The sequence below is a fragment of the Engystomops pustulosus genome, chromosome 2, assembly GCF_040894005.1.
Source record: "Engystomops pustulosus chromosome 2, aEngPut4.maternal, whole genome shotgun sequence".
NCBI classification, from domain to species: Eukaryota; Metazoa; Chordata; class Amphibia; order Anura; family Leptodactylidae; genus Engystomops; species Engystomops pustulosus.
In genome coordinates this window covers 215,854,883-215,867,944 of record NC_092412.1, presented here as the reverse complement: position 1 = coordinate 215,867,944, position 13,062 = coordinate 215,854,883, and positions in this window count along the sequence as shown.

Sequence of the window (13,062 nt, the reverse complement as noted above, 5' to 3'; positions counted from 1 at the left end):
GTGTGTTATGAGGCTCTGCAGCAACTGAGGTGTGTGTTATGAGGTTCTGCAGCAGCTGAGGTGTGTATTATGAGGCTCTGCAGCAGCTGAGGTGTGTGTTATGAGGCTCTGCAGCAGCTGAGGTGTGTGTTATGAGGCTCTGCAGCAGCTGAGGTCTATGTTATGCGGCTCTGCAGTAGCTGAAGTGAGCATTTTGATGCTCTACAGCAGCCAAAGTGTGTGTTATGAGGCTCTGCAGCAGCTGAGGTGTGCGTTATGAGGCTCTGCAGCAGCTGAGGTGTGCGTTATGAGGCTCTGCAGCAGCTGAGGTGTGCGTTATGATGCTCTGCAGCAGCTGAGGTGTGTGTTATGAGGCTCTGCAGCAACTGAGGTGTGTGTTATGAGGTTCTGCAGCAGCTGAGGTGTGTATTATGAGGCTCTGCAGCAGCTGAGGTGTGTGTTATGAGGCTCTGCAGCAGCTGAGGTGTGTGTTATGAGGCTCTTCAGCAGCTGAGGTGTGTTATGAGGCTCTTCAGCAGCTGAGGTGTGTGTTATGAGGATTTACAGCAGCTGGTGTGTGTGTAATGAGCCACTGCATCAGCAGAGGTGTGTGTTATGAGGCTCTGCAGCAGCTGAGGTGTGTGTTATGAGGCTCTGCAGCAGCTGAGGTCTGTGTTATGAGGCTCTGCAGCAGCTGAGGTCTATGTTATGAGGCTCTGCAGTAGCTGAAGTGAGCATTTTGATGCTCTACAGCAGCCAAAGTGTGTGTTATGAGGCTCTGCAGCAGCTGAGGTCTGTGTTATGAGGCTCTGCAGCAGCTGAGGTCTATGTTATGAAGCTCTGCAGCAGCTGAAGTGAGCATTTTGATGCTCTGCAGCAGCTGAGGTGTGTCTTATGAGGCTATGCAGCAGCTGAGGTGTGTGTTATGAGCCTCTGCAGCAACTGAGGTGTGCGTTATGAGGCTCTGCAGCAGCTGAGGTGTGCGTTATGATGCTCTGCAGCAGCTGAGGTGTGTGTTATGAGGCTCTGCAGCAACTGAGGTGTGCGTTATGAGGCTCTGCAGCAGCTGAGGTCTGTGTTATGAGGCTCTGCAGCAGCTGAGGTCTATGTTATGAGGCTCTGCAGCAGCCAAAGTGTGTGTTATGAGGCTCTGCAGCAGCTGAGGTCTGTGTTATGAGGCTCTGCGGCAGCTGAGGTGTGCGTTATGAGGCTCTGCAGCAGCTGAGGTGTGTGTTATGAGGCTCTGCAGCAGCTAAGGTCTGTGTTATGAGGCTCTGCAGCAGCTGAGGTCTATGTTATGCGGCTCTGCAGTAGCTGAAGTGAGCATTTTGATGCTCTACAGCAGCCAAAGTGTGTGTTATGAGGCTCTGCAGCAGCTGAGGTCTGTGTTATGAGGCTCTGCAGCAGCTGAGATGTGCGTTATGAGGCTCTGCAGCAGCTGAGGTGTGCGTTATGATACTCTGCAGCAGCTGAGGTCTATGTTATGCGGCTCTGCAGTAGCTGAAGTGAGCATTTTGATGCTCCACAGCAGCCAAAGTGTGTGTTATGAGCCTCTGCATCAGCTGAGGTGTGCGTTATGAGGCTCTGCAGCAGCTGAGGTGTGTGTTATGAGGCTCTGCAGCAGCTAAGGTCTGTGTTATGAGGCTCTGCAGCAGCTGAGGTCTATGTTATGCGGCTCTGCAGTAGCTGAAGTGAGCATTTTGATGCTCTACAGCAGCCAAAGTGTGTGTTATGAGGCTCTGCAGCAGCTGAGGTCTGTGTTATGAGGCTCTGCAGCAGCTGAGGTGTGTGTTATGAGGCTCTGCAGCAGCTAAGGTCTGTGTTATGAGGCTCTGCAGCAGCTGAGGTCTATGTTATGCGGCTCTGCAGTAGCTGAAGTGAGCATTTTGATGCTCTACAGCAGCCAAAGTGTGTGTTATGAGGCTCTGCAGCAGCTGAGGTCTGTGTTATGAGGCTCTGCAGCAGCTGAGGTGTGCGTTATGAGGCTCTGCAGCAGCTGAGGTGTGCGTTATGATGCTCTGCAGCAGCTGAGGTGTGTGTTATGAGGCTCTGCAGCAACTGAGGTGTGTGTTATGAGGTTCTGCAGCAGCTGAGGTGTGTATTATGAGGCTCTGCAGCAGCTGAGGTGTGTGTTATGAGGCTCTGCAGCAGCTGAGGTGTGTGTTATGAGGCTCTGCAGCAGCTGAGGTCTATGTTATGCGGCTCTGCAGTAGCTGAAGTGAGCATTTTGATGCTCTACAGCAGCCAAAGTGTGTGTTATGAGGCTCTGCAGCAGCTGAGGTGTGCGTTATGAGGCTCTGCAGCAGCTGAGGTGTGCGTTATGAGGCTCTGCAGCAGCTGAGGTGTGCGTTATGATGCTCTGCAGCAGCTGAGGTGTGTGTTATGAGGCTCTGCAGCAACTGAGGTCTGTGTTATGAGGTTCTGCAGCAGCTGAGGTGTGTATTATGAGGCTCTGCAGCAGCTGAGGTGTGTGTTATGAGGCTCTGCAGCAGCTGAGGTGTGTGTTATGAGGCTCTTCAGCAGCTGAGGTGTGTTATGAGGCTCTTCAGCAGCTGAGGTGTGTGTTATGAGGATTTACAGCAGCTGATGTGTGTGTAATGAGCCTCTGCATCAGCTGAGGTGTGTGTTATGAGGCTCTGCAGCAGCTGAGGTGTGTGTTATGAGGCTCTGCAGCAGCTGAGGTGTGTGTTATGAGGCTCTGCAGCAGCTGAGGTCTATGTTATGAAGCTCTGCAGCAGCTGAAGTGAGCATTTTGATGCTCTGCAGCAGCTGAGGTGTGTCTTATGAGGCTATGCAGCAGCTGAGGTGTGTGTTATGAGCCTCTGCAGCAACTGAGGTGTGCGTTATGAGGCTCTGCAGCAGCTGAGGTGTGCGTTATGATGCTCTGCAGCAGCTGAGGTGTGTGTTATGAGGCTCTGCAGCAACTGAGGTGTGCGTTATGAGGCTCTGCAGCAGCTGAGGTCTGTGTTATGAGGCTCTGCAGCAGCTGAGGTCTATGTTATGAGGCTCTGCAGCAGCCAAAGTGTGTGTTATGAGGCTCTGCAGCAGCTGAGGTCTGTGTTATGAGGCTCTGCGGCAGCTGAGGTGTGCGTTATGAGGCTCTGCAGCAGCTGAGGTGTGTGTTATGAGGCTCTGCAGCAGCTAAGGTCTGTGTTATGAGGCTCTGCAGCAGCTCAGGTCTATGTTATGCGGCTCTGCAGTAGCTGAAGTGAGCATTTTGATGCTCTACAGCAGCCAAAGTGTGTGTTATGAGGCTCTGCAGCAGCTGAGGTCTGTGTTATGAGGCTCTGCAGCAGCTGAGGTCTATGTTATGAAGCTCTGCAGCAGCTGAAGTGAGCATTTTGATGCTCTGCAGCAGCTGAGGTGTGTCTTATGAGGCTATGCAGCAGCTGAGGTGTGTGTTATGAGGCTCTGCAGCAACTGAGGTGTGCGTTATGAGGCTCTGCAGCAGCTGAGGTGTGTGCTATGATGCTCTGCAGCAGCTGAGGTGTGTGTTATGAGGCTCTGCAGCAACTGAGGTGTGCGTTATGAGGCTCTGCAGCAGCTGAGGTCTGTGTTATGAGGCTCTGCAGCAGCTGAGGTCTATGTTATGAGGCTCTGCAGCAGCCAAAGTGTGTGTTATGAGGCTCTGCAGCAGCTGAGGTCTGTGTTATGAGGCTCTGCGGCAGCTGAGGTGTGCGTTATGAGGCTCTGCAGCAGCTGAGGTGTGTGTTATGAGGCTCTGCAGCAGCTAAGGTCTGTGTTATGAGGCTCTGCAGCAGCTGAGGTCTATGTTATGCGGCTCTGCAGTAGCTGAAGTGAGCATTTTGATGCTCTACAGCAGCCAAAGTGTGTGTTATGAGGCTCTGCAGCAGCTGAGGTCTGTGTTATGAGGCTCTGCAGCAGCTGAGGTGTGTGTTATGAGGCTCTGCAGCAGGTAAGGTCTGTGTTATGAGGCTCTGCAGCAGCTGAGGTCTATGTTATGCGGCTCTGCAGTAGCTGAAGTGAGCATTTTGATGCTCTACAGCAGCCAAAGTGTGTGTTATGAGGCTCTGCAGCAGCTGAGGTCTGTGTTATGAGGCTCTGCAGCAGCTGAGGTGTGCGTTATGAGGCTCTGCAGCAGCTGAGGTGTGCGTTATGATGCTCTGCAGCAGCTGAGGTGTGTGTTATGAGGCTCTGCAGCAACTGAGGTGTGTGTTATGAGGTTCTGCAGCAGCTGAGGTGTGTATTATGAGGCTCTGCAGCAGCTGAGGTGTGTGTTATGAGGCTCTGCAGCAGCTGAGGTGTGTGTTATGAGGCTCTGCAGCAGCTGAGGTCTATGTTATGCGGCTCTGCAGTAGCTGAAGTGAGCATTTTGATGCTCTACAGCAGCCAAAGTGTGTGTTATGAGGCTCTGCAGCAGCTGAGGTGTGCGTTATGAGGCTCTGCAGCAGCTGAGGTGTGCGTTATGAGGCTCTGCAGCAGCTGAGGTGTGCGTTATGATGCTCTGCAGCAGCTGAGGTGTGTGTTATGAGGCTCTGCAGCAACTGAGGTGTGTGTTATGAGGTTCTGCAGCAGCTGAGGTGTGTATTATGAGGCTCTGCAGCAGCTGAGGTGTGTGTTATGAGGCTCTGCAGCAGCTGAGGTGTGTGTTATGAGGCTCTTCAGCAGCTGAGGTGTGTTATGAGGCTCTTCAGCAGCTGAGGTGTGTGTTATGAGGATTTACAGCAGCTGATGTGTGTGTAATGAGCCTCTGCATCAGCTGAGGTGTGTGTTATGAGGCTCTGCAGCAGCTGAGGTGTGTGTTATGAGGCTCTGCAGCAGCTGAGGTCTGTGTTATGAGGCTCTGCAGCAGCTGAGGTCTATGTTATGAAGCTCTGCAGCAGCTGAAGTGAGCATTTTGATGCTCTGCAGCAGCTGAGGTGTGTCTTATGAGGCTATGCAGCAGCTGAGGTGTGTGTTATGAGCCTCTGCAGCAACTGAGGTGTGCGTTATGAGGCTCTGCAGCAGCTGAGGTGTGCGTTATGATGCTCTGCAGCAGCTGAGGTGTGTGTTATGAGGCTCTGCAGCAACTGAGGTGTGCGTTATGAGGCTCTGCAGCAGCTGAGGTCTGTGTTATGAGGCTCTGCAGCAGCTGAGGTCTATGTTATGAGGCTCTGCAGCAGCCAAAGTGTGTGTTATGAGGCTCTGCAGCAGCTGAGGTCTGTGTTATGAGGCTCTGCGGCAGCTGAGGTGTGCGTTATGAGGCTCTGCAGCAGCTGAGGTGTGTGTTATGAGGCTCTGCAGCAGCTAAGGTCTGTGTTATGAGGCTCTGCAGCAGCTGAGGTCTATGTTATGCGGCTCTGCAGTAGCTGAAGTGAGCATTTTGATGCTCTACAGCAGCCAAAGTGTGTGTTATGAGGCTCTGCAGCAGCTGAGGTCTGTGTTATGAGGCTCTGCAGCAGCTGAGGTGTGCGTTATGAGGCTCTGCAGCAGCTGAGGTGTGCGTTATGATACTCTGCAGCAGCTGAGGTCTATGTTATGCGGCTCTGCAGTAGCTGAAGTGAGCATTTTGATGCTCCACAGCAGCCAAAGTGTGTGTTATGAGCCTCTGCATCAGCTGAGGTGTGCGTTATGAGGCTCTGCAGCAGCTGAGGTGTGTGTTATGAGGCTCTGCAGCAGCTAAGGTCTGTGTTATGAGGCTCTGCAGCAGCTGAGGTCTATGTTATGCGGCTCTGCAGCAGCTGAAGTGAGCATTTTGATGCTCTACAGCAGCCAAAGTGTGTGTTATGAGGCTCTGCAGCAGCTGAGGTCTGTGTTATGAGGCTCTGCAGCAGCTGAGGTGTGCGTTATGAGGCTCTGCAGCAGCTGAGGTGTGCGTTATGATACTCTGCAGCAGCTGAGGTCTATGTTATGCGGCTCTGCAGTAGCTGAAGTGAGCATTTTGATGCTCCACAGCAGCCAAAGTGTGTGTTATGAGCCTCTGCATCAGCTGAGGTGTGCGTTATGAGGCTCTGCAGCAGCTGAGGTGTGTGTTATGAGGCTCTGCAGCAGCTAAGGTCTGTGTTATGAGGCTCTGCAGCAGCTGAGGTCTATGTTATGCGGCTCTGCAGTAGCTGAAGTGAGCATTTTGATGCTCTACAGCAGCCAAAGTGTGTGTTATGAGGCTCTGCAGCAGCTGAGGTCTGTGTTATGAGGCTCTGCAGCAGCTGAGGCGTGCGTTATGAGGCTCTGCAGCAGCTGAGGTGTGCGTTATGATGCTCTGCAGCAGCTGAGGTGTGTGTTATGAGGCTCTGCAGCAACTGAGGTGTGTGTTATGAGGTTCTGCAGCAGCTGAGGTGTGTGTTATGAGGCTCTGCAGCAGCTGAGGTGTGTGTTATGAGGCTCTGCAGCAGCTGAGGTGTGTGTTATGAGGCTCTTCGGCAGCTGAGGTGTGTTATGAGGCTCTTCAGCAGCTGAGGTGTGTGTTATGAGGATTTACAGCAGCTGATGTGTGTGTAATGAGCCTCTGCATCAGCTGAGGTGTGCGTTATGAGGCTCTGCAGCAGCTGAGGTGTGTGTTATGAGGCTCTGCAGCAGCTAAGGTCTGTGTTATGAGGCTCTGCAGCAGCTGAGGTCTATGTTATGCGGCTCTGCAGTAGCTGAAGTGAGCATTTTGATGCTCTACAGCAGCCAAAGTGTGTGTTATGAGGCTCTGCAGCAGCTGAGGTCTGTGTTATGAGGCTCTGCAGCAGCTGAGGTGTGCGTTATGAGGCTCTGCAGCAGCTGAGGTGTGCGTTATGATGCTCTGCAGCAGCTGAGGTGTGTGTTATGAGGCTCTGCAGCAACTGAGGTGTGTGTTATGAGGTTCTGCAGCAGCTGAGGTGTGTGTTATGAGGCTCTGCAGCAGCTGAGGTGTGTGTTATGAGGCTCTTCGGCAGCTGAGGTGTGTGTTATGAGGATTTACAGCAGCTGATGTGTGTGTAATGAGCCTCTGCATCAGCTGAGGTGTGTATTATGAGGCTCTGCAGCAGCTGAGGTGTGTGTTATGAGGCTCTGCAGCAGCTGAGGTCTGTGTTATGAGGCTCTGCATTGGCTGAGGTCTATGTTATCAGGCTCTGCAGTAGCTGAAGTGAGCATTTTGATGCTCTACAGCAGCCAAAGTGTGTGTTATTAGGCTCTGCAGCACCTGAGGTCTGTGTTATGAGGCTCTGCAGCAGCTGAGGTCTATGTTATGAGGCTCTGCAGCAGCTGAAGTGAGCATTTTGATGCTCTGCAGCAGCTGAGGTGTGTCTTATGTGGCTATGCAGCAGCTGAGGTGTGTGTTATGAGGCTCTGCAGCAACTGAGGTGTGCGTTATGAGGCTCTGCAGCAGCTGAGGTGTGCGTTATGATGCTCTGCAGCAGCTGAGGTGTGTCTTATGAGGCTATGCAGCAGCTGAGGTATGTGTTATGAGGCTCTGCAGCAACTGAGGTGTGTGTTATGAGGCTCTGCAGCAGCTGAGGTGTGTGTTATGAGGCTCTGCAGCAGCTGAGGTGTGTGTTATGAGGCTCTTCGGCAGCTGAGGTGTGTTATGAGGCTCTTCAGCAGCTGAGGTGTGTGTTATGAGGATTTACAGCAGCTGATGTGTGTGTAATGAGCCTCTGCATCAGCTGAGGTGTGCGTTATGAGGCTCTGCAGCAGCTGAGGTGTGTGTTATGAGGCTCTGCAGCAGCTAAGGTCTGTGTTATGAGGCTCTGCAGCAGCTGAGGTCTATGTTATGCGGCTCTGCAGTAGCTGAAGTGAGCATTTTGATGCTCTACAGCAGCCAAAGTGTGTGTTATGAGGCTCTGCAGCAGCTGAGGTCTGTTTTATGAGGCTCTGCAGCAGCTGAGGTGTGCGTTATGAGGCTCTGCAGCAGCTGAGGTGTGCGTTATGATGCTCTGCAGCAGCTGAGGTGTGTGTTATGAGGCTCTGCAGCAACTGAGGTGTGTGTTATGAGGTTCTGCAGCAGCTGAGGTGTGTGTTATGAGGCTCTGCAGCAGCTGAGGTGTGTGTTATGAGGCTCTTCGGCAGCTGAGGTGTGTGTTATGAGGATTTACAGCAGCTGATGTGTGTGTAATGAGCCTCTGCATCAGCTGAGGTGTGTATTATGAGGCTCTGCAGCAGCTGAGGTGTGTGTTATGAGGCTCTGCAGCAGCTGAGGTCTGTGTTATGAGGCTCTGCATTGGCTGAGGTCTATGTTATGAGGCTCTGCAGTAGCTGAAGTGAGCATTTTGATGCTCTACAGCAGCCAAAGTGTGTGTTATGAGGCTCTGCAGCAGCTGAGGTCTGTGTTATGAGGCTCTGCAGCAGCTGAGGTCTATGTTATGAGGCTCTGCAGCAGCTGAAGTGAGCATTTTGATGCTCTGCAGCAGCTGAGGTGTGTCTTATGTGGCTATGCAGCAGCTGAGGTGTGTGTTATGAGGCTCTGCAGCAACTGAGGTGTGCGTTATGAGGCTCTGCAGCAGCTGAGGTGTGCGTTATGATGCTCTGCAGCAGCTGAGGTGTGTCTTATGAGGCTATGCAGCAGCTGAGGTGTGTGTTATGAGGCTCTGCAGCAACTGAGGTGTGTGTTATGAGGCTCTGCAGCAGCTGAGGTGTGTGTTATGAGGCTCTTTGGCAGCTGAGGTGTGTTATGAGGCTCTTCAGCAGCTGAGGTGTGTGTTATGAGGATATACAGCAGCTGATGTGTGTGTAATGAGCGTCTGCATCAGCTGAGGTGTGTATTATGAGGCTCTGCAGCAGCTGAGGTGTGTGTTATGAGGCTCTGCAGCAACTGAGGTGTGCGTTATGAGGCTCTGCAGCAGCTGAGGTGTGCGTTATGATGCTCTGCAGCAGCTGAGGTGTGTCTTATGAGGCTATGCAGCAGCTGAGGTGTGTGTTATGAGGCTCTGCAGCAACTGAGGTGTGTGTTATGAGGCTCTGCAGCAGCTGAGGTCTGTGTTATGAGGCTCTGCAGCAGCTGAGGTGTGCGTTATGAGGCTCTGCAGCAGCTGAGGTGTGCGTTATGATACTCTGCAGCAGCTGAGGTCTATGTTATGCGGCTCTGCAGTAGCTGAAGTGAGCATTTTGATGCTCTACAGCAGCCAAAGTGTGTGTTATGAGGCTCTGCAGCAGCTGAGGTCTGTGTTATGAGGCTCTGCAGCAGCTGAGGTGTGCGTTATGAGGCTCTGCAGCAGCTGAGGTGTGCGTTATGATGCTCTGCAGCAGCTGAGGTGTGTGTTATGAGGCTCTGCAGCAACTGAGGTGTGTGTTATGAGGTTCTGCAGCAGCTGAGGTGTGTGTTATGAGGCTCTGCAGCAGCTGAGGTGTGTGTTATGAGGCTCTGCAGCAGCTGAGGTGTGTGTTATGAGGCTCTTCGGCAGCTGAGGTGTGTTATGAGGCTCTTCGGCAGCTGAGGTGTGTGTTATGAGGATTTACAGCAGCTGATGTGTGTGTAATGAGCCTCTGCATCAGCTGAGGTGTGTATTATGAGGCTCTGCAGCAGCTGAGGTGTGTGTTATGAGGCTCTGCAGCAGCTGAGGTCTGTGTTATGAGGCTCTGCATTGGCTGAGGTCTATTTTATGAGGCTCTGCAGTAGCTGAAGTGAGCATTTTGATGCTCTACAGCAGCCAAAGTGTGTGTTATGAGGCTCTGCAGCAGCTGAGGTCTGTGTTATGAGGCTCTGCAGCAGCTGAGGTCTATGTTATGAGGCTCTGCAGCAGCTGAAGTGAGCATTTTGATGCTCTGCAGCAGCTGAGGTGTGTGTTATGTGGCTATGCAGCAGCTGAGGTGTGTGTTATGAGGCTCTGCAGCAACTGAGGTGTGCGTTATGAGGCTCTGCAGCAGCTGAGGTGTGCGTTATGATGCTCTGCAGCAGCTGAGGTGTGTCTTATGAGGCTATGCAGCAGCTGAGGTGTGTGTTATGAGGCTCTGCAGCAACTGAGGTGTGTGTTATGAGGCTCTGCAGCAGCTGAGGTGTGTGTTATGAGGCTCTTCGGCAGCTGAGGTGTGTTATGAGGCTCTTCAGCAGCTGAGGTGTGTGTTATGAGGATTTACAGCAGCTGATGTGTGTGTAATGAGCCTCTGCATCAGCTGAGGTGTGTATTATGAGGCTCTGCAGCAGCTGAGGTGTGTGTTATGAGGCTCTGCAGCAGCTGAGGTCTGTGTTATGAGGCTCTGCATTGGCTGAGGTCTATGTTATGAGGCTCTGCAGTAGCTGAAGTGAGCATTTTGATGCTCTACAGCAGCCAAAGTGTGTGTTATGAGGCTCTGCAGCAGCTGAGGTCTGTGTTATGAGGCTCTGCAGCAGCTGAGGTCTATGTTATGAGGCTCTGCAGCAGCTGAAGTGAGCATTTTGATGCTCTGCAGCAGCTGAGGTGTGTCTTATGAGACTATGCAGCAGCTGAGGTGTGTTATGAGGCTCTGCAGCAACTGAGGTGTGTGTTATGAGGCTCTTCAGCAACTGAGGTGTGTGTTATGAGGTTCTGCAGCAGCTGAGGTGTGTTATGAGGCTCTGCAGCAGCTGAGGTGTGTTTTGAGGCTCTGCAGCAGCTGAGGTGTGTGTTATGAGGCTCTGCAGCAGCTGAGGTGTGTGTTATGAGGCTCTGCAGCAACTGAGGTGTGTGTTATGAGGCTCTGCAGCAGCTGTGGTGTGTTATGAGGCTCTGCAGCAGCTGAGGTGTGTGTTATGAGGCTCTGCAGCAGCTGAGGTATGTTATGAGGCTCTGCAGCAGCTGAGGTGTGTGTTATGAGGCTCTGCAGCAGCTAAGGTGTGTGTTGCGAGGCTCTTCAGCAGCTGAGGTGTATGTCATGTTGTTCTGCAGCAGCTGATATGTAGAACTTTGGAGGGTTTGCAAATTTTGATGTTCGCCCTGTAGAACCATTTGTTTGCCTGAAGAAACATGATACCACTTTATAATTTGGGTGGACATCATTCTTAATACTCTATATACACTGTGGAATCCTCTATATACACTGCCTATGTGGATCGGTTGTTTCCAGGCCAATAATATACACAGCCATGAGGCAGAATATTACCCCTGAGATATGTAGCACATGTGATATAAGCCCCTGAAGCCGCAGGATCCTGTCTTGTGTCTACCAGCCCTAATTAAGGTATTTTTAGTAGCAGTGATTGGATACTGATTCGGTTTTTACAGGCATTAGGAAGGGATTACACGTTGGATTATACTTAATGCGCCTTAAACTATAATTATTACTTTACTTACCAATAAATACATTTAATTTTGAAAACATATTGTACCTCGTGTATGGAAATCCGTGCAGCCCATCATTCAGCAATTAGTGCTATGATACTGATGTATTATTATGATTCTGTGTTAATATGATGAACAATAGTGAAATGAAAGGAAGTTATGGAAGATCTAGAGGCAATGTAATCCGTGGCTATCCACATATTATAGTCCTATCCGTGGAGGAACACACAACCGTCTTCCTGCTAGCAATTATAACTCCACTATGTGAGTTTCCTAGAGTTTGTAGGCAGCACATATGAGAGAGGATAAACATTATAGAGGTAAAGCCAATGTAATACTGCAGTATGACCAGTGCAACTTCCACAATAATTGTACAAGCACTACTATACCAAACAAAGGTATAATATCGTAGGACCTTCAGGACTATGGAAATGTCCAAATTATAATGCGGCAAGTAGTGGTTTACTTTAATTGTTTTTGCTGGAATTTCAATTTTATTTTTAAACGTCAAAATTGTAAAAAATTGTTCTGGCCAATAATGTGAAAAAATATATAGAAATGCCTGGCAGGGAAAGGGTTAATACCCCTTGGTTGAATTCCCGGGTGAAGATGCTTATCATCTATCTGTCTAGATATCTATCTGCTATAATCTGACCATTTATATATCTATATAATTAATAACTCCTTTATTTATATAGCGCACACAGACTTTTGCCAGATCAGTCCCTGTCCCCATGGGGCTCACAATGTAATCAACCTAACAGTAATTTTTTGGAGTGTGGGAGGAAACCGGAGAACCCGGAGGAAACCCACGCAAACTTGGAGAGAACATACTGGGGCACATTTACTTACCCGGTCCAGTCGCGATCCAGCGGCGGGTTCTCCGACGCTGATTCGGGTCCGCCGGGATTCACTACGGTCTGTACGCCAATATCCACTAGGTGCTAGGTGCTGGATAAGTGCGTGACAAGCCACACGTTTTGTTATAAATACCGTGGTTTTTCTGAATCCGTCGGGTTTTCTGACAGCCACGTCCCCGATTACCGTTGCATGCAACCCAGCGCCGAAATCCGATCGCGTGCACCAAAATCCCGGCGGAATTTGGTGCAAATCGGAAATCGTCGGGATACCTGATGGAATTGAGCGATTTGGACCCCTAGTAAATGAGCCCCACTCTCTTTGAAGATGTTGACCAGCACTGCAAGGCTGTAGTGCTATCCACTGAGCCATCGTGCTGCCCATCAATCTCCCTATCATCTTTTTATCTCCTATAAAATTCTCCCATATTACAGTTTGTTTTACCATACTAAAGGAGCCTCTTAGTGCTTGGACTGGTCATAAAATAGTTTTATTTTGTGGCCCCACTTTTAGTTTTGCCCTGGGCCCCACTTTGTCTAGAACCGGCCCTGCATAGGATATAATGGTAATAAACCTGGCAATAGACAATAGAAATAGACTGCCCAGGAATCAAACTTGGGCATGAATAGAACCGGCTCTATTTTATGTTTCTGCTTCCATTTAACAGTTTCAGCTTTTTAAAAAAAAAAAAATGGATTGTAATTTAAACAGATGAAGAGATACATTAATAGCAATGTATTAGTTTTTATAATGGATCAGTTTAAAAAAAATTGGATACTTCAATAACGGAAGGTTTGACGGAAGATGAAAAAACGGATACTAACAGACACCGCAGCTGAAATCAGGGGAAAAAAAGGATCCATTATTTACCTGTTTTGAATTTGAAACGACAAAACGGAATTCTAAACGCAGAAGAGAACTGCCCATAAGGCCGCGTTTACACCTTCACATTTTTGTTGCATTATTGACGCATTGAGAAAGTCGTTTCCGTTCCTCCTCCATATAAATTCATCTCTTTTCGGGCCCTACTGTCTTTAGGTTGCGTTTTTACAGTTGTTTTGCATTTTTGAAAAGCACACAAACTTATTAT